The 22,637-nt window shown below is 39.8% G+C and overlaps 1 protein-coding gene and 1 long non-coding RNA gene across 3 annotated transcripts in view; one reads left to right on the top strand and one right to left on the bottom strand.

Moving 5' to 3' along the window:
* The window catches only part of GABRG3 (gamma-aminobutyric acid type A receptor subunit gamma3), a 444,492-nt gene that overhangs the window by 294,027 nt on the left and 127,828 nt on the right, over window positions 1-22,637 (bottom strand). The gene's annotated exons all lie outside the window — the stretch shown is intronic.
* The window catches only part of LOC116660145, a 19,240-nt gene continuing 2,190 nt past the window's right edge, over window positions 5,588-22,637 (top strand). The window contains exons 1-2 of the long non-coding RNA XR_004315507.1: window positions 5,588-5,599; window positions 6,963-6,968. This is a non-coding gene — a long non-coding RNA (uncharacterized LOC116660145). The remainder of the gene's footprint in view (window positions 5,600-6,962; window positions 6,969-22,637) is intronic.

Raw genomic sequence — 22,637 nt, 5'->3', positions numbered from 1 at the left:
ATTCTAAAGACAGCAAGAGAGAGAGTCACATACAAAGGAATCTCCATAAGGCTATCAACTTGTTTTTGTGCAAAAACTTTGCAGGCCAGAAGGGAGTGGCATAATTTACATAAAATGTTAAAAGAGAAAACCTAAAACCTGGAATACTCTACACAGCAAGACCATTATTTAGAACTGAAGGAGAGATAAAGAGCTACTCAGACAAGCAAAAATTAAAGGGTTCATCAATACTAAACTAAGCATAAATGTTAAAGAATCTTCTTTAAGTGGAAAAAAAAGACTACAACAAGAAATAACAAACCTACAGAAAAGGAAAAATCCAACTAGTAAAGGCACATTTATAGTAAAGGCTGAGGACCAACCACTTAAATAAGCTAAGACATCATGGTCAAGTGAGTTTTATTCCAGGGACACAAGGATGGTTCAATATCTGCAGATCGACTAAGCAGATACACCACATTAACAAAGGAAGGGTAAAAAATCACATGATCATACCAATAGATGCAGAAAAAGTATCTGACAAAATCAGCATCCATTCATGATAAAAATGCTCACCTTTGCTGGTATGAAGGGAACATATCTCAACATAATAAGGCCATATATGCCAAACCCACAGCTCACATTGTACTCAGTGGTGGAAAGCTAACAGCTTTCCCTCTAAAATCAGAAACAAGACAAGAATATCAACTGTTGCCACATTTATTCAACCGTGTATTGGAAGTCTGAGCCATAGCAATCAAACAGGAAAAACAAATAAAAGTCATCCAAACTAGAAGGGAAGAAGACTGTCACTATTTGTATATGACATAATACTTTATATATAGAAAACCCTAAAGTCACCACACACACAAAAAACTTTAGAACTATTAAACTAATTAAGTAAACTTGCATAACTTAAGATTAATACACAGAAATCTGTTGCTTTTCTATACACTAATCACGAACTGTCAGAAAAAGAAAGCAAGAAAACAATCCCATTTAAAATCACATCAAAAAGAATAAAATACCTAGGGAAAAACTTAACCTAGGAGATGAAAAACCTATACTTTGAAAACTGTAAGACACTGATGAAGGAAATTAAAGTTAATACCAAAAAATGGAAAGATGTTCCATACTTATGGACTGGAAGAATTAGTATCAGTAATTACATGCTACCCAAAGCAATCTACAGATTTAATGCCATTCTTACCAAAATGCCCAGACATCTTTCAAATAACTAGAAAAAATAATGCTAAAATTTATATGGAACCACAAAAGACCTGAAGAGCCAAAGCAATAGTGAGGAAAAAGAACAAAGCTGGAAGTATCACCTTCCCAGACTGCAGACTACAACAAGATTGCAGTAATCAAAACAGCATGGTATCGGCAAAATAATAATAAAAGCATATGTATGTCAATAAAATAAAATACAGCCCAGAAATAAACCCACGCACTTATGGTCAATTAACCTATGACAAAGAAGGCAAGAATATACAATGGAGAAAAGACAGGCTCTTCAGTAAGTGGTGCTGGGAAACTGGACCGCTACCTGTAAAAGAATGAAATTAGAACATTCTCTAACACCATGTACAATAACAATCTCAAAATTAAATAAAGACCTAATGCAGATATAATAAAGACCCCTGGACTATCTGCTGTCTGCTGTCAAAAGAAGGACCTGCAAGGGAAGAATCGATCCCAACTTAGTGCCTGCGCACAAGGGCCTGCTGGGAGCAAGTGTATTTCTGGCCTTCTGGAATAGCATTGCCTTGGCCTGTAAAGCAGCAGAATTGGATGAATTCCACAAAATATTACCAGTGTGTGTTTTTGCCTGCCTGTCATTCTTTTCTTCATGTGGAAGTAAGTGCCCAATTTATCTTTAGGAAGCTACTCCATTTCTCTTTTCTCTTCAATTCATGTGGTTCATTTGGTGTTGGTGGCACCCTGAGTTCCTCTCCAAATGCACATCCAACCCCAACAACAGGACTTTTACTGAAACTATGGAGAAAGGCTATTTCTCCCTCAGATGGAAGGTGTTAGACCCTGCAAGCCTGGATGTGCCGGGGGCCACATCTGGCCCAAGTGGAGAGCGCCTGCCTGAGAATGAAGCTGACAGAGGAGACAGAACTTCTTTAAAACTCTGAACCCTGGGACTCAGCCACGCCTGAAGCTAGGAACGCCCTGGGACTCACTGGTTAACCAAAGCCAAAAAGCCCCCTAAGCCGGTCTGAGCATCCCTCACAATCAAAAGCGTTCCGCAGAATACATCAGTTAGCGCTGGGTGGTGAGAGTTTAGGAGACATTTTCTTCTTTTGTACTTTTCTGTCTTGTTTGAAAGTTTTACAATAAACATGTTATCATTTTTTCTAAAACAAAAACAATATTAAAGCAAACAAGACAGCAGTATTTGGGGCATCACCCTATATAATTACCTCTGCAATCTGTAGCTCTCTTAGATAAAGTCAAAATTACAGAAAGGAATCTTACTTATCCTAATATCCTAGACAAGAGAAGCTGCTCCATGCAGAAAGCTTATCAGAGAGGGAGTCTCTGCAATTTCCCTCAGCCACCCACAGCTTCCAAAAATTTCCTTTACCATTAGGAAAATCTGCCTTCGCTTTAATTCCAAATACGTTTGGCTCATGTCCTGTTATGCCGGATGTTCATCCAGCCGTATTTCCACTGGGGTCCTTTCCGTCCTTTTTCTACTTAGCCCTTAAAAAACAAGCTACCACATGAGACATTAGAAAGAGCTCAGGCCCTTATATTGTGCATAGGAAGAAGGAAGAACAAGGCAAGTCGCTTTTGGATGTTAAAATAACAGTTTCCCTCCCCGAGCCCTCCTGAATGGCGAAGCCCTCTTCCTGCCAGCTGGAGCTGTCCAAGGGAACTCTATCCCGGTCCAAACAGTGGCATGGCTCCAGGTTATAGACAGACTGTCCCTGCCACCAATCCTGGACCAATGTCCAATCACGGGGGGGCTGTGACTGTCTGCCGGTCTGGCCCTACAACCCCAATCACCCATCTAAGTATTTCTAAGGTAACTTTCACTGTCCTCTCAAAGCACACAAAACCACCACACGAATTTCCAGCCTCAGAATGACTCTATCGTCTGAATCATCAAAAAGATACTAAAGAGCATTCAGTATACTTTTTGTGTTTAATGTTGAATCAGGGGTTGCCTCCCATTTCCCCAAATCACGTCTTCAGATACTACTGAAGCCTTTTCAGATACTACTGAAAAGAGGCATCCACAGTGATCTGAAGATGGACAGTGATCTGAAGATGGTTCAGATGTCTGGGGAAAAGAGAGTGCTGGTATGTTCAGTGAGGGGGTAAACAGTTTAGACAAGAACAACTATGTCTTTGAAGTGAGGGCCTAGGTCAATGGTTGTAGGAAGTTTCACTAGAAATAAAATGAAATACTAAAGCAAATCTGACACAGGTAAAAACCATTATCCATGGCCTCAAGCAGCAACTACTTTTTTTTTAAAAAAACATGGCTTATGCAGGGGAGCATTCTACAGCTTCTTAATACAGACAGACCACGTGGTGTTGTGGAAAGAGATGCTGCTAGGAATTAAAACACTTGGATTTGACCAACAACACTGTCTTTTACTGACATTGTAACAGAAAAGAACAAATCTGACTCCCTATTAGATCTGTTCCTTTGGCTTTAACCCTCTGCCCTGTTTTCTAGGCTCAGTCTTGCCAGCTCTGCAACTTTTGTAAAAGAATGTTGCCTTTAGCCTGAAATAGACAGGAGAGCCTATTCTCAAGGCTCTGGCCTTTAAGGATATTAACACTTTTGCACTTCTATAAAGATAACAAGTTGCAGACCAGAAAACAACATTTGTTGTGTTAGAGGTTTTGCAGGAGCACCATGACCTGACCCACTGGACAGATGCAAGAACAAAGAACCCCTACAGCAAGAAGTTTGCAACAACCAACCACACCTCCCCCCCTTCCTTTTTTTAGTATAAAAGGAGCCTATATTCTGAATTGGGGAGGATGGTTCTCCAAGACATTAGCCTGCCATCTTCTTGGTCTGCCGACTTTCCACATAAAGTCGCTATTCCTTGCCCCAGCACCTTGTCTCCTGATTTATTGGCCTGTTGTGCAGGGAGCAGAACAAGTTTGGACTCAGTAACAAGAAAATAGTTACAAAACCTGAGCACTGATTCCTTCATTTGGAAAATGAGGAAAATAAGGCCAGCTCTCCTCTGTTACAAGGTTATTATAGAAAAGTTTGTGTACTCAAATTATCAGTGTACATTAATAAAAAAAGGAACTTGGGGAAAGCAGAAACAAGGCACAAAGAAATTGCATAAAATACACTGCTGTTAATAACCTCAGAGAGTTAAAAAAAATTTACTGCATCCAGGAGACTAAGAGAAATAAATATTCAGAAAACAAAGAAAGCTCTTTGGGAAACAGAAGATATTCCAAGTAGGAGTGGGAGATAAAGTGAGGAAATCTATGACCAAAGATCAGAATAAGAAATGAAAAAGAACAGAGAAAGTATATGCAAAACAGAGGAGGAATCCCTCCAGAAGTTATCTGAACTGAAGGAATTCTAAAAATTAGAATGAGAGAACATATATTAGAGGAAAGTAGTAAAGAAGTATCTCAAGATTTATTCCTGGACCTGCAGGGCAGAGTTTCCAGGCTGGAAAGGATGACTGACTGTAAATAAAGTACAACAGATTTTAAAAGTCCTAAAATAAACCCCAGGGCTATGAACTAGCAAAGCATTTAACTAGTTTTATGTAATTTTCAGTTGACTAATGAATAGTATGTCCATACAATGGAAATAAAACCAACACAAAATTGTGTCTTCTAAAAGCATTTAATGACATAAGAAAATGCTCAAGATAGAGGTTTAAATGGAATTTTTTTTAATAGGACATCTGAATTCAGCTCCTACAGAGTGTGGAAGTTGTTACTTTTGCTTTATGACAAGAAAAAGCTGGGCAAACTAAAAATCAACAGCCTTTCTTGGAACTGTCATAGAACTAAAGTCAGAGAGCAAACTGCCACCCCAAAAATCTGGAGAGATGGGTACGTTTTCAGAGATACGCAGTGGAGATCTTGCTTGGGGCAAGAAGCCATAGGAGCCAGAAAATACTAGGAACAATGAAACTCTGATTCACTAAAGGTCCAGCAAACGCTGGCATGACAGTGTGAAATCCCTGTGGGCCCCATCATAAGTGACACCCCATGCTTTCCTGAACTTTTCTTCAGGAACCTTCCCAGATTCTGCAATACTGTGACTTATAATAAATATATATATTTGGTCTTCATCCCTGTCTCTGGCAAAACACTCCCAAAACCCTTGGAACCCTTGTTGGAGAGCAACCAAATTGTCTTTTTCTTGTTAATGAGGTGACTTTTGGACCACACCTAAGGATAGGACCTGGTTGCAAAGCCCATCATGTGATGGCCTTGCACATCACCCATCCATGTGATGACAGTGTGGGAACATTCAGTCCCACATCCTCTGACTTCAGAGCTCTGGGGATGGGAGAAGGCCTGGACACTGAATCTATCACTACTGGCCAATAGTTTAATCTATCATGGCTAAGTAATGCAAACTCCATAAAAGATTCAAAAGGCTGGTGTTTGGAGAGCTTGCAGGTCGGTAAACGCGCAGAGATGCAGGAAGAGTGGAACGCGCAGAGGAGGCACGGATTTGTATATGGTAGGCCTTCCCCATACACTGCCCTGTGCATCTCTTCCACCTGGCTGTTTCTGAATTACGCCCTTTTACAATAAACTGGTGACCTAGTAAGTAAAATGTTTCCCTGAGTTCTGTGAACCACTCTAGCTAATCAATCAAACCCAAGGAGGGAGGTCGATGGAATCCCTGATCCATAGCCAGCTGGTCAGAAGCACAGGGGGCAAACTGGACTTCCAACTGATGTTTGAAGTTGGGGGTCAGAGAGCCTTGCGGGACTAAACCTTTATCCTGTGGATTCTGAAGCAATCTCCAGGAAGACACTGTCAGAATTGAGCTGAACTGTAGGATACCTAAGTCTGTGTCAGAGAACTGCTTATCGGTATGGAAAACACACACACACACTAGAACTGTGACCAGAATCCTTGTATTCTCATGGTGAAGATCCAAAATAGGTCCTTGTAGGGAAAGGAGAAGAGAAATTACTGTGAAATATTCACAGAGCCTTCTCAATAAGAAAGGTCTACGCTCCAGGGGAAATGACTTTACAAGAGCAAAATTCTGAAATATATTCCACTTGGAGGAATGCTGTAGAAAGAAAATCTAACCACAGGAAGACAGATCGAAAGAGTTGCAAAGCCCACAGCCCTGAGACACAGGTTCCCTAAAAGACGGAGGCAGTATCAGAAAAGTCAGAATGCTCCCTCACCAACCACCATACCAAGGCAGCTCCAGTATAACAACAGCGGTTACACTGAAACAGCTACAAGACAGAGAGAGACTCCGGAAGACGGCTGCTTCTAGGACTAAGATGGGAAAATACAAGGGGAACCTGGAGCACCCTGGAGTGCCAGGAAGTAAGAAAGCACAAAAACAGACAGGCAAGCAACAGAAAGCCCACAATGGAGACACGACAAATATGATGCAGTGTCCTTAATGGGATCCTAGAACAGAAAAATGACATAGAACGCACTGTTTTATATATTCTACAGGGAAATATTATAAATGAGTATGGACTTCAGTTAATAGTATGTATCAATGTTGGCTCATCACTGGTGACAAATGTGCCACACTGATGTAAGATGTTAACAGCAGTGGGAACTAGATGTGGGTTAGATGCGAACTCACTATATACTATGTTCACGACTTTCCTGTCAATCTAAAACTATTCTCCAATTTAAAACTTAATTCTTTTAAATGGTCTAAAAATTAGAGATAATATGACCCTATTTCTATTTTGTAGCAACTGTATAGAGTTCATGGAAACCATCTGTGCCAGGAGATTTCTTTGGGGGGAACTTTGTAGTTACAAGTTCAATTTCCGTCGCAGCCATAAGGAGACATTCAGATTGCCTATTAAATCCTGGTTGAGCTTTGGTAGCTTGTAGTTTTCAAAGAATTGGTCCATTTCTTAAAGTTATTGAATTTACGAGCAAAAAGTTGTTTCTAGTATTTCCCTATTATGTATTTAATAGCTGCAGGATTTGTACTTCTTTTATCTCATTCCTAATAACAGTGATTTGCATGATCTCTTTATTTTTGTCACTTTTGTTTATTATCAATTTTATTGATTTTTTTTTTTTTTGCAAAGATAACTTTTTGTTCTACTGACTTTCTCTACTGTTTTCCTATTTCACCTTGAAATGATTTCTGATCTTACCATTAGTACTAGCTTTCTTCTGCTTGCTTTGGATTTATTTTGTTTTTCCTTTTCTAATTCTTATAGTAGGAATTTTAATTGCTCATTTGAAATCTTTCCTCATATATAATGTATTTTTTGCTATGAATATCCCTCTCAGCACTTTTAGCTCTACCCCACATACTTTGAGATGTTTTGATTTTATTCGGTTCAATGTACTTTTTTAATTTTCAGATTTTTTGATGCATGCATTATTTAGATGCGTTCATTTCCATTTGCTTAGAGATTTCCTTGTTGTCTTTCTGTTCTTGGTTTCTAGTTTGCCTTGTGGTCACAGAACAAACTCTGCATGATTTAAATGCTCTTAAATTTGTTGAGCTTTGCTTTATGATCCAGTAAATGGAATATCTTGGTAAGTGTTTTATGAGCACTTGGAAAAAAAAAGAAGTGTTATCCTGCTGTTGCCGAGTGGAGTGTTCAGTACATGTCAATTAGATCCTGTAGGCTGACTGTGCTGGACAGACTTCCTATACACGTCCCAAGTGTAACTGTGGATTTATGTATTTCTTCTTTCAGCGTCATAAGTTTTTGCTTCATGTATTTTAAAGCTGTTTCTTGATCCATAGACATTTAGGATCATTATATCTTCCTGGTGAATTGATCCTTTTAGCATTACGTAAAGAATCTCTTTTATCACTGGCAGTTTTCTTTGTTCTGAATCAGATATTAACGTGTCTCTCCTGCTTTTTAAATTTTAATTTAATATCTGCATGGTATAAATGGTCTATTCTTTTACTTTCAACCTACCTATATTGATAAATTTGAAGTGAGCTTCTTGTAAGCAGCATATAGCTGGATCGTTTAAATTTTCTTTTAAATTTTTAATCCACTCTGCCTATCTCTGTCTTTTGTTTGCTGTATTTTGACCATTTACATTTAAGATCATTATTGATACACTAAGGCATAAGTCTGTCCCTTAACATTAAATTTTTTGTTTCCTCTGGCTCTCCTAATTCTACTTGTAAGTTTTAAAAATTTATAACTACACGGATAACATTGGCAGGAAATGCTGCAAATTGTTAAAATGAGTTTCTCTTTAGTCTATGACTCCAATTATTTGTATTTCAGTGTATTGCACTTTCCATCTCGTATTCCACCAAGGAGGTGGACAACACCTGGGCAGACTAACTCAGCTATGAGAAAAAAAGCTATGGCAAGATGCCCACTGTGAGTTTACCATCTCACAGGAGATACAAGTCATGTCTAAATGGTGTCTGCACAACAAATGCATAGCGCAGCACCAGGCCTATGGGTAGCCCTCAGGGTTTCCTCAGTGAGTGAGTCAGTAAATGACAGAAAGGGTTTAATACAACCCACCAAAAAAATTACAACAAACGAGCCAGCCAGTAAACATTTAAATACTCTCAAAATTCACAACTCACAAAGACTGAGGGCGCAGCACCCACTCTCAAAAAATTCACACTCAAAAGCCAGCGCATCTTGTCTGTCTTTGGGCCATGGCCGTGACCTTTGCAAAAGCCCCTGGAAAGCAAAGCATTCGGCCAGTTTGAATCAGTCTCTCCTTGCTTAAACATCTGATTCAGTCGAGTGCCATGGGCAAAAAAAGTTAGAAAACAAGATATCATGGAAAGAAAATGCTTGAAATCATTGTTTAGAAATAGAACAAACAGCTGAACATTCTACACTAGGAGCTAATAAGGGTTGTTTCTCATGTGGCTTCACATTTCATTGGGAGCAGGTTTTTCCCTTCCCAGCTACCCACAAAGCAAGGGATGCGCGTGCTCTGTGACCGCTGCACGCGTGTGCGCTGCACTGAAACGGCCGCAACCTGGTAGCTTCCACATACTGAGCTGCAGTTCCTAAGGTTCTGGCTGAGCTAGCCTTTTGTTCATTAAAACAAGCACTTATTTATTTCCTCACAGCCATTAAAGACACCCCCTAACCATGAAAAGCAGCTCTGTTGAAAGATCATTTAAAAGGCAGCCACTTAAAAGACAGATACTCTATATTTGAATACAATTATAAGAGCCAGGAGAAAACTGGGCAGACAGAGCCTAGGCTGCTAGTCACCTCAGGCAGGTGGGAAGGAACAGAGAACAGAAGGGGGAGTCACCGGTTTTTAACACACCACTGTACTGCACGCTTCTTACAAAGGGTATGTAAAACTTCTGTAATTTATAAAAAAGCAAATGAAGAAAGATTTAAAGGGAAAGGGGAAGCAACACCTTTTGCCTTTCTCTTTTCTTGTCTGGGCTGCCTTCCCCTGCTTTGGTATTTGTAAACACTGGTCCTGTTCCTTCTGGTTCCCTCCCCTGCAGGGCGTCCCAGCCTCATCCGAGTGGGCCTTGCTGTGAGCTACCAGGGGGCCGGGGGCTCCCCCGTTACCTGTGCCTGAGGGGAGGTCTTTGACTTGAAGCTTTGACAGCAAAAGGGTTAACTTTTAAGCATTAAACAGAGTTAATACGACTTGCTAACACCTGAGGGAAAGGGGATTAAGTAAAAGGAGTGGCTTTTCAGCACAGATAAATGTGAGTACAGATTGATATGCCAGAGAAGAGGCAAGGACTCCAGGCCTGGGAACTCCTGAGACTGGCCGTCGAATGTTACTAAGTGTATGACGTATGATGGAGATCACAGAACACAAGCACACGCCTGCTAAGTCTCCCACGTTCATTTCAAGATAAGAAAGATTATGAGAGGAGGGCAACCAAGATGGCAGAGCACAAGGACCGTAAGCTCACCACCTCTGATGAGCACACCCAAATCACAACAATCCGTGATGGAAAAGACTGGAACCTACCAGAAAAGATATTCTACAGTCAAAGAGATAACGAAGGAACCACAACGAGATAGGTAGGAGGGGCGGACTTGTGATATAATCAATTCCATATCCCCTGGGTGGGTGACCCACAAGCTGGGGAATAATTGTATTGAGTAAGTTCTCCCACAGAAATGAGAGTTCTGAGCCCCATATGGCAGGGCCCCCAGCCTGGGTGGGTGGGGGGGGGTCTGACAACAGGAAGAGAAGTCCCCAGAGCATTTGGCTTTGATGGCCAGTGGGGATCGATTGCGGGAGCGCCACAGGATTGGGAGAAATAGAAATTTCACTCTTAAAAGGTGCACACAAAATCTCACAAGCACCAAGACCAAGGGCAAAAGCAGTAATTTGATAGGAGCCTTAGTAAGACCTGCCTGCTTGTATTAGAGGGTCTCCTGGGAGGCAGGGAGCCGCTCTGGCTCACGCGGGAGACATACACATTGGCGCTGGACATACCGGGGAGCATTTATCTGCAGGAGCTCTTCTGGAAGTTGACTTGTTGGGTCATTAACAGCAAGATCTGGCCCCACCCAACAGCCTGTAGGCGCCAGTTCTGGGATGCCTCAGGCCAAACAGCAAACTGGGCAGAGACACAGCCCCAGCCATCAGCACACAGGCTGCCTGAAGCCCCCTCTAGACCTGCCCCTGGACATGGTCCTCCCACCAGAGGGCCAAGACGCAGCTCCACCCACCCCTCCTGCCAGGAAGCCTACACAAACCTCTAGACCAGCCTCACCCACCAGGGGGAAGACATCAGAAACAAGAAAAGTACAGTCCCACAGCCTGAGGACCCAGCTGACACACAGGCCAGACACTTCCCTGGGGCCAGCTGGCCCTCTACTATTAGGTGACAAGAAGGGAGTGCACGACTGGGACACATGAGACATCTACAGAGGGCAACTTCTCCAAGGCTGAGAATGTGAATGAAAGTTACTGCCTGCCATACCAGTAAACAAAGAGTGCTGCAGCCATCAGCCATCGGCCACGACCACCGCCCCCCCGACAGTCAGCCCCAGGGAACTCAGGATGGGAAGCATAACATACTGGCCTAGGGAGCTCAGGTGCATCTCAAAGGAATGACTTCAGTGAGCCCAGACTCTTGCACCTTTGCATACATAAAAAAGTGCTAAATTCCTTAACTTGAGATGCTGGCTTTCTTTAATTAACAGTAGTCTTTAGATGTTCTGACTACCAGGTCTTTTTTGCAAAAACTATATATCCTGGCTCCTCTCCCACCTCTTCAGAGCAGTCTCTCAGAGCTATCTTAGAGGCCATGTCTTGGGCTTAAGTCCTCAGAAATGTCTGCTGAATAAAACATATCGTTCAACTTTTAGGTTGTGCATTTTTTTTTCAGTCAAAAAGAAACATAACTAACCTGCCAGTTAAGACAAAATGAGGCAGCAGAGCAGTATGTTCCAGAGGAAAGAACAAGATAAAATCTCAGAAGAACTAAGCGACATGGAGGTAGGCGATCCACCTGAGAAAGAGTTCAGAGTGATAACTGTAAGATGATTAAAGAACTCAGGAGGAGAATGGATGCACACAGTGAGAAATTAGTAGTTCTTAACAAATAGTTAGAAAATATAAATGGCCAAACACACCTGAAGGATACAACAACTGGAAGGTATCAATAGTAGACTAAATGATGCAGAAGAACAGATCCATGAACAGGAAGACAGAGTAGTGGAAATCACTGCTGCTGAACGGGGGGGGGGGGGGGGGGGGGGATGGGAAGAAATGAGGACACTGTAAGAGAGACCTGGGACATTGAGGACACTAATATTGACATTATATGAGTCCAGGAAGGAGAAGAGTGAGACACAAAGGGCCTAAGAAAATATTTTAAAGGGTACCAGCTGAAAACTTCCCTAACCTGGGAAAGGAAACAGTCACTCAAGTCCATGAAGAGCAGAGAGTCTTATACAGGATTAACCCAAAGAGGAACACACCAAGATACACTGTAATCAAAATAACAGAAATTAGCGATAGAGAATATTTTAAAACTAACAAAGGAAAAAGCAACAAACAACACACAAAGGAATTCCCAGATGGTTATCATCTAATTTTTCAGCAGAAACTCTGCAGGCTAGAAAGGAGGGACACAAAAATTAAAATGATGAAAAGGTAAAATCTGTAACCAAGGATAGATCCAACAAGACTCTCCTTCAGATTTGAGGGGGAAACCAAAAGCTTCACAAACAAGCAAAATCTAAAAGGATTCAGCACCACCAAACCAGCTTTACAACAAATGCTAAAGAATTTCTCCAGGGAAAAAAGAGGCCACAAGTAGAAACAAGAAAATTGCAAAATGGAAGAGCTCAGTGGTGAAGACAGACATACAGTAAAAGTAGGAAATCATCCATACACAAAGCAAGTTGGGAGATTAAAACAAAAAAGCAGTAAAAATCATCTGTATTTACAATAAGCTGTTAAGGAATACACAAAACAGTTAGATGTAAAATATGATATCAAAAACAGTAATGATGGGGGGAGGAAGGTATTAATGCAGAGTATGTAAAATGCATTTGAAATTAAGAGATCAGCAACTTAAAACTTATATATATGTGTGTATATATATATATATATACATATATATATATACACACACATATATATATAATCCTCATGGTCACTGCAAACCAAAAAGCTGCAATAGATATATATACACACAAAAAGAAGAAGGAATCTAAACAGAACAATAAAGCTATTCATCAAGTCACGAGAAGAGAACAAAACAAGGGTAAAATAAGACCCACAAAAACAAACTCAAAACAATTAACAAAATGGCAATAAGAATATACATATTGATAATTACCTTAACTGTAAATGGACTAAATGCTCCAACCAAAAGACACAGACTGGCTGAATGGATACAAAACCAGGACCTGAATACATGCTGCCTACAAGAGACTCACTTCAAATCTAGGGACCCATAAAGACTGAAAGTGAGGGGATGGAAAAAGGTATCCTATGCAAATGGAAATCAAAAGAAAGCCAGAGGAGCAATAAATATATCAGACAAAATCAACTTTAAAATCAATACTGTTAAAAGAAACAAAGGACACCACACAATGGACAATGGATCAACCCAAGAAAAACTAGAACAAAAAATGTTTCTAGATTTTTATGGAAACACAAAGGACTCCAAACAGTGAAAAGAATCTTGAGAAAGAAGAATGGAACTGGAAGAATCACATCCCCTTACTTCAAACTATACTACAAAGCTACAGTCATCAAAACAGTTTACTACTTGCATAAAAACAGATATACAGATCAATGGAACAGGGTAGAAATCCTAGAAACAAACCCAAGCACTTATGGTCAAGTAATCTATAACAAAGGAGGCAAGAACATACAATGGAGAAAAGAGAGTCTCTTTAATAAGTGGTGCTGGGAAAACTGGACAGCTACCTGTAAAAGACTGAAATTAGAACATTCTATAACATCATAGACAAAAATAAACTCAAAGCAGATTAAAGACTGTAATGTAAGATGAGATACTATAAAAATCCTACAGGAAAACGTAGGCAGGACACTGACATAAATCACAGCAATATTTTTTTGGATCTGTCTCCTAGAGTAATGGAAATAAAAACCAAAATAAACAAATGGGATCCAATTAAACTTAAAAGCTTTTGCACAGCAAAGGAAACCATAAACAAAAAGACAACCTACAGAATAGGAGAAAATATTTGCAAATGATGTGACCCACAAGGGATTAATTTCCAAAATATACAGATAGCTCAAATAAGCTTAATATCAAAGAAATAAACAACCCAATCCAAAAATGGGCAGATCTAAATAAACATTTTTTCACAGAAGACATCCAGATGGTCAACAGGCACATAAAAAGATGCTCAATGTCACTAATTATCAGAGCAATGCAAATCAAGACTATAATGAGGTGTCACCTCACACCAGTCAGAATGGCCATCATTAAAAAGTCTACAAATAACAAATGCTGGAGAGGGTGTGGAGAAAAAGGAACCCTCCTACACTGTTTGTGGGAATGTAAATTGTTGCAGTCACTATGGAAACAGTATGGAGGTTCCTTAAAAAACTAAAAATAGATTTACCATACGACTTGGCAATCCAACTTCTAGGTATATATCTGGAGAAAACTCTAGTTGGAAAAGATACATGCACCTCAATGCTCACAGCAGCACTATTTACAATAGATAAGACATGAAAGCAACCTAAATGTCCACTGAAAGATGACTGGATAAAGAGGGTGGTGTGTATGTGTGTGTGTGTGTGTGTGTGTGTGTGTGTACACAATGAAGTATTACTCAGACGTAAAAAAAGAATGAAATAATGCCACTTGTAGCAACATGGATGTACCTAGAGATTATCATATTAAGTGAAATAAGTCAGACAAATATATATCACTTATATGTAGAATCTAAAAAAATGATACAAATAAACTATTTACAAAACAGAAGCAGACTTACAGACATAGAAAACAACTGTATTGTTACCAAAGGGAAAAGTGAGGTGGCAGGGGGATAAATTAGGAATTTGGGATTAACATATACACACTACATATAAAATAGATAAGCAACAGGGACCTACTGTGTAGCACTGGGAATTATATTCAATATCTTGTAATAACCTATAATGGAAAAAAATCTTAAAAAGAATATATATACACATATATATTCTCAACTATATATATAATTGAATCACTTTGCCATACACCTGAAACTAACACATTTAAAATTAACTATACATCAATAAAAAAGTTATTTTAAAAAGATTATGAATATGATTATAAAATAATAAAAATATACATTAGTCCTAGAAAAATATACCCCAGCTCCTAAAACCCTTGTGATTTCCTAAGTGAGAAGACCACTAGGAACATCTTTTGTTCTAATATTTGACCTCTGACCCAGCTTCCTCACTAGAGGTCCTAAATCCCTTGGAATTTCCTGGGTGAGTGGAGTGTCTTTTGTTCTAATGAGGCAACTCTTGGTGGGCACCTGATAATTTCAGGATGGGGGCTGGTCACCAGAAAGATGAAGTCAAGGCTAGAATGTTAGAATTTTCAGGCACACAGCCCCCCGCCCCATTTTCCAGGAAGAAGCGGGAGTAGGAATGGAGTTCAGCGTTGATTATGCTTATATGATGATGGCTCTACAAAAACCCCACCAGAAATGAGCTCAGAGAGATTCCAAGTTGGTGAACACGTACGTCCCTGTGCCAGAAGAGTGGTACACACCTACTGCATAAGGACAGAAGCTCCTACGCTTGGGACCTTCCCAGACCTCACTCTAGTACCTCATCTGGCTATTGATCCGTACCCGTTATGGCAGCCTTTATTATATAATGAATCAGTAAACACGAGCCTTTGTTTCCCCGAGTTCTGTGAGCCAGCCTAGCAAACCATCCAACTCAAGGAAGGGGCCATGGGGACCCCAATTTACAGCTGATTGGTCAGAAGTACAGGTGATAACCTGCCACTTGTGGTTGGCATCTAAAACGGGGCCTGTCTTGTGGGACTGAACCCTTAACCTGAGGTATCTGATGCTACCTGCAGGTTGACAGAGTTATGACTGAGTTAAACTGTAGGATACTCAGCTGGTGGCACAGAATTATTTAGTGGGGGGAAATCCCCCACGTCTGGTGTCAGAAATGCTGTGAGTGTGGCAGTCATGGGAGAGTAGAGGAGGAACACAGGCGTGTTTATCTCATACAATGAGTAATGCTTATTTCATAATTTACAAATCTGAATACTCGGCACATTCAGCGTTTTTAACTTTTTAAAGAGTAATAATCCAAACATGATGAAAGGAGATATTAGCTAGAAATCATACTGTATCATTTCTATCAGTGGCAGTTTATTTGTTTTTCCCGGGATTTTCAATGCTTGACATATGCTTAATTTTCAATACAGGTAGTACCCTTGGGACGACTGCGAAAGAAAAAATACAAACATGCACCCAGATTACATATTTATGTTGAGAAATCAGATATTAGCAAACACACGTACCAAATGTGAGTATTAAAATGATTCCCTGCAGCAATTTTATTGGGAGAAGTGAGCTTAGTTAGCATGGGGGCAATGCTGTAATTTAATTCATAGCATCACATCCCAGAAGCACGTGTTACAGGAAGTAACTTGCTCATGGCCATGTGACCACTGAATTGTCTTCAGCCAAAGATTCCATAAATTGACTAAAGAGACTTTGAATAACAATGCCCCCCACCATGTGAACTCCTCCTCTCCTAGAAAGCCTTCTACTATTATTATTAATTTCTTTCTTTATTATTCTTACTATGGAGCCAGGCCATTTATCTGAACACCCATCAGGGAACGGAACATGCCTCCAAAGCATTTTTTCAGAGCCAAGTTTGAGTTTCGAACGACTCAGTGGGAATTCCGGTTTGTTATTCCAAAATCCTCAAGTAACCAGACCACTAGGAATAAAGAGGCAAGCCGTAACAAAACCCAAAGACTTTCATTTCCAAAACTGTGTAGAAAATGGCAGTTTTCAGGATTTTACATTTTTAAGATTAAAATGAATCGGCTATCTCCATGAGCTCCTAATACGTATTGAACTGGGCACGTGGCCTTCGCTAAGTACAGCCCAGGGGGCAGACCCACTTTTGAAGTCCTCAGACAGCAGGAGGCCGTGTTCACACTTGAGTGGCCTCCCTGCCGCAAGGCTGTGTGGGTGCCTGAATGATGCACTTGGCCGTGCCTGCTGTGAAGAGCTTCCCTCAGACCAGAAGTCATGGACATTCCAAATTCTTCATTGGATACAATCATATGCAAATCGTTCTTAACACATGCATATGCATACATGCAAAAAGCATGCGCGCTCTGATAGGTGTTTTTACTTCCTTTAGTTATTGAAGTATAGTCAATTTACGATGTTGTGTAAGTTCCTGGTGTACAGCAGTGATATATATATATATATATATATATGCATACTCTATGCATACACATACACACACACACACACACACACACACAAACACACACACACATATTCCTTTTCATAAAAGCCATTATAAGGTATTGAACATAGTTCCCTATGCTGGACAGTAGGACCTTGTTACTTACATACTAACTTTTCTTTTTGAGATCATTGTAGGTTTACATTCAGTTTCAGAAATAATGCAAATAGTACCCCTGTATCTTTCACCTGGCTTTCCCCAATGGTAACATCTTACAAAACTATAGTGCAAATCCACAATCAAGATTCACCAACTTTATTCAGATTTCACCAGTTGCCAGCACTCGTGTGTGTGTGTGTGTGTGTGTGTGTGTGTGTGTGTGTGTGTGTGTGTGTGTGTGTATGTGTGTGTGTGTGTACTTGGTTTTATGCTACTGTATCACGTGTAGATTCACATCACCTCCATCACAATAAAGACAGAGCTGTTCCATTCCAGGGTCCTTCATGCAGCTCTCTTATATCCATATTTATCTTTCTTCTGCCTCTCACCTCATCCCCCATCACCTGACAACCACTAACCTGGTCTATGTTCCTATAATTTTCTTATTTCAATGGGATATAAATGAAATCCCCCAGAAGGCTACCTGCAGGTCTGGCTTCTCCGGAGGTCTCTCTCCGTAGCTTGTGGACGGGCGTCTTCTCCCTGCGTCTTCACGTGGTCTTCCTTCTGTGCTTGTCTGTGTCCCGATCTTCTTCCTATCTGGACACCAGTCATGCTGGACTAGGGCAAACCCTCAGGACCCTTTTTTAATAACTTAATTACCTCTTTGAAGACCCTATCTCCAAATGCGGTCACTTTCTGAGGTACTGGGGGTTAGAATTTCAGGATATGAATTTTATGGGGGACATTATTTAGGTCCATTACAGTTACGTATACATATTGTAATATCTGGAGTGACTGCGGAGAAAACTACACAGATAATATACAAAAACAAACACTATAAATGTAAGCCGGCATTCTTAAAAATGTTCAAGGACCTCTAGACAGATAAGAAGAGAGAAACAGAAGGTTGTGAAACAGAGGAAAGATGAAAACCAGAAAAAAAAAAACAAACCCAAATCACCAATGCTAGGAATGAAACAGAGTGTACACCACTATAGATCTGAGAGTCATTACAGGGACAGTAAGATAACACTATAATCAATTTTAAACTTATAACTTCCACATTATTCTATAAATTAGAATAAATGAACTGTTAAAAATTTGCTGGCCAAAAAAACAAAACCACAATGAAGTAGAGAACTTGAATATTCTTATAAACATTAAATAATTAGTAATTAAAGGCTCCCCCCAAATAAATTTTGAGTTTCATATAGTTTTACTGGAGAATTTTATCAAACAGTTAAAGAAGAATTAATAGCAATTTTACACAATCTCTTTCAGAAAATAGAAAAGGAGGGAACGCCTGTCAACCTTTTATGAAGTTAGTGTTATCTAATAGCAAAACCAGATAAAGACGGTACAAAAAAGAAAAACCATAGACTAGATTCTTTGATGAATGTAGGTGCAAAGATCTTCAAGCAATATTAGCACATAGAATCTAGCACAACATAAAAGAATGATACACCACGACCAAGCAGGATTTATACCAGGTATGGAAGGCTGGTATGGATTTACACCAGCTTACTTTCAAAGTCAGTCCACTAAGTCAGTGGACTACAGAAAAAAGTCATGTGATCATATCATTTGATGCAGAAAATGTATTTGATAAGACCACTTTATGAGAAATAAATAATACCTATTTATGAGAAAAACTCCCAGCAAGTTAGGAATAAAGGAAAACTACTTCATATTGATAGAGACATATCTAAAGAATTCAAACAAACAACTTACAGCTAACATTAGACTTAATGGTGAAAGGCTGAAAATCAGCAACAAGGCAGGATGTATATTTTCATGAGTCTTATTCAGCATAGTACTGGAGATTCAAGCCACTGCAATATGGCAAGAATAAGAAATAAAAGACATACAGACTGGAAAGCGTAAAATAAAAGTCTATCAGTTTACAGATAATCTTGATTGTCTATGTAAAAAATCACAAAGAATCTTCAAAATACGCCTGGAAGTAATGAATTCAGCAAGGTCTTAGAATTTAAAAGTCATCACACAAATTTAACCATACTTGTATATAATAACGAAGAACACATGGAAGTCAAAATTAAAACAATATTATTTACAATTGCTCCCCAAAATGAAATATTTAGGTATATATCTAACAAAATATGTGTAGATTCTATACGCTGAAAATTACAAATGCTGATCAAAGCAGTCAGAGAGGCCCTAAGTAAGTAGAGAAATATTTTGTTCCTGGATGGGAGGACTCAAAATAAGGATGCTACTTTTTCCTACTTGAGCTATAGGTTTAATGTAATTCCTATCAAAATGCCATCAAAGTTCTTGGTGTATATAGGTAAGCTTATTTAGAAATTTATATGGAATGGCATAGGACCTAGAATAGCTGGAACAATTTTGAAAAAGAAGAATAAAGTTGGAGGAATTCATCTACCTGATTTCAGGACTTTTAATATAGCAACACTAATAAGGAAAGTGTGGTCTGGTGGAGGAATAGACAGAAAACTTCGTACAAGAGTGTGGAGGATCCAGAAATAGACCCAAGACAATTAGGCTCAACTGAATTTTGACAAAGTTGGGCATCTAGGGGCAAATACACAAACACCCCACAAAATTCAACATTCACTTCACACTTTATACGAAAAATAACGCAAAATAAAATGTAGACTATAAGCTTTTATTTTTAAAATGGAGAAGTTGTCAGGATGTAGGGTCAGTCAAGATACTTTTTAGACTTGACCCAGACTCATAAAAGGAAAAATCGATAAGATGACATCATTGAAATTAAGACCCTGCCAAAGACATTTTAAAGAGGATGAAATGTCAAGTTACAGATTGAGAGAAAATATTTGCAAACCACATATTCCACAAAAAGACTGGTATCTAGAACTTATAAAGGAATCTCAAAACTTAACAGTAAAAAAAATGAACCAAACAATCCAATTGGAATATGGGCAGAAACATGAAATATTTCACCCAAGAAGATAAACAGATGGCAGATGAAAGATGTTTAGCATCACTAGTCATTGGGAAAATACAAATTAAAACCACAAAAATATCACTGCCAACCTATCAGAATGAATAAAACAGAAGAATAGTGATGATGCCAATGCTGGCACTCGGAGCCAGGATGTGGAGAATCCAGAACACTTGTATATGCTGTAAGAATGTAAAATGGAAAAACCACCCAGAAAAATAGTTTGGCAGTTTCTTATAAAACTCAGTATGGACTTATAGTCTAAACTACTGTACTCTTGGGCATTTGTCCCTAAGAAATGAAAACTTACATCTGCACAAGCACCTGTACAGACCTGTTCAGCAGGTTTATGTGTAATTGCAAATATGGAAATAGCCAAATCTCATTCAGTTGATCAGAGTGGTTAAAAACCTTATAGTACATTCTACCATGGAATACTACTCAGCTGTGAAAAGGAATGAACTCTTGATAAACCTTGATCTCGGCCTTCCAGCCTCCAGAACTGTATGGAAATAAACTCACTGTGTAAGCCACTCAGTCTGCGGTCCTTTGCTTGCAGCGGCCTTGGCAAACTGACCAGTAACTTATCACAGTCTGTTTGTGCTGATGTGTTAAACACTTTTAGGGATGACAAGAAAAATTTGTTCCACTTAGGTCCTTCTACCTTCCCCACCTCTAAAATATAACTAAGTGTTTCCTCAATATACACATTCTTATTTTTTTAACATTTTTTACTGAGTTAGTCATTTTACAATGTTGTGTCAAATTCCAGTATTATCTATCTTGGTGTTGGCATCCGTTCGTTTTCTCTTCTCATCCAAGTTGTGGTTTCCCTGCTCTTCACCGCACGAGCACCGTGCCGCGCCCTGGCGCTCACGCACTGCTGACGTCCTTGCCGGCCGGCCCTCCTCTCTCCACTTGTCAGTTCTCCTCCCCTGGTTTGTTGTGTTAAGTGCAAGGAGTTTTAGTCCTAAGAGGAAGGATGTGAGAAAAATGAGGCTGCTCCACCTAGACCTGAACTTCATTTTTTTTTTTGACATTTTAAAATATTCTGTCTGGTATATCAAGTGTTTCTATCCTTTTGGTCATTTCATCATTCTCCATATGAAAATTTGCCATATTTGAATTTCATAAGATTTCCTTATTTTCTTTAATGAGCAGGGACTCTGCTTGTCCCATCAGACTTGGGAGACTTCTAGGCCTAAATCTTGGAAACAGACTTGGGAAGGGCTCAAACTATTTAAAGAATAATATTAATGATAATTTTATCAAAACTCTCATTTAAAAACTAACAAAGTCCTTCCTCTCCCTGATGTCCTTTTAAAAAAGGGTGTTATCTAAGCTGTGGTATTAACATTCATATTTTTAAAGGCTCATGAGTCCCTTCTTATGGTCTCAGAGCGTATTTACAAAAATTCAACATCTCAAAACTGTAACAACTCCAAATGATTCAGTCCTAACACTCTGTGTGTGTTACCTAGGATTTCAGTTTTACTCTTTTTTTTTTTTAATTCCAGTGTCTTCTCGTAACACTCTAATAGGAAAGAAAACAGAATTAAGAAGAAAAGAAGGTTTAGCTAACGATGACAACAGGTTTGGAACGTCCTTGTGCTGCCCTTTATCTTGGCTACCCTTATCCTCCAGGGCAGAACTTCTCAAAATCTTTACACTACTGACGTTTGGGCCAGAAAACTCTTTATTAGGGTTGGGGTCGGGGGGTTCCTGTGTGTTGCACGATGTTTAGTGGCCTGCCCGGCCTCTACCCACTCAATGCCAAAGGCACGACCCCTACACATGCACCAACACAAACGTCGTCAGGCGAGACCGGGTGCGCTCAGCTGTCTTCATCGTGGCGGCGGTGGTCTCATGGGTGCACACGTCTACCAAAACTCATCCAGTTGTACATCTGAAATATGTGTAGCTTACTGAACAGGAATCATACCACAATAAAGGTTTTTTTTTTTTAAGTCTTCAAATATCGCCAAGTGTCCTCCTTTGGTGTGTATGTGTCAGAGGAGGGGTGGTAAAAGCGCCCTGGTTGGTTGGTTATGACTGTTCTAGAGTGAACAATTTAGGAATATCATAATGAAAGGACCCCAGAAAAAGAAAGATTTGAGAAGGGGAGAAGGAAAGGAAGGATGGAGAGCGGGCAGGGAGGAGGGAGGGAGGGAAGGTGGGAGGGAGGGAGGAAGAAAGAAAAGAAAGACAAAAATAACTTGAAAGTTTCCTACGCCTTGGGAAAAATTGTGAATGAGACCAGCTGTGTCTACAAGGAAGATGCTTGTCTTCCAACCCTTTCCACCCACGTGGCTGCGCCCCAGGTAAACAGTCCTAAGCCTCAGGTACACAGGCTCCCACTAGTCTGTACGCGCTGCTTCAAACCGCTCTGTCCCACTCCCGCCAGGCTTCCCCTGTGCTGCCTCCTACATCATCCATTCCTTATGTGCCAGGCAGTGGGCAGAGCACCTAGTACCTTCTTACCAGAGCTCAG

The sequence above is a fragment of the Camelus ferus genome, chromosome 27 (assembly GCF_009834535.1).
Source record: "Camelus ferus isolate YT-003-E chromosome 27, BCGSAC_Cfer_1.0, whole genome shotgun sequence".
In the NCBI taxonomy this organism is placed as follows: domain Eukaryota; kingdom Metazoa; phylum Chordata; class Mammalia; order Artiodactyla; family Camelidae; genus Camelus; species Camelus ferus.
The sequence above is the reverse complement of the archived record's forward strand: the minus strand, read 5'-3'. Positions and strand labels throughout refer to the sequence as shown.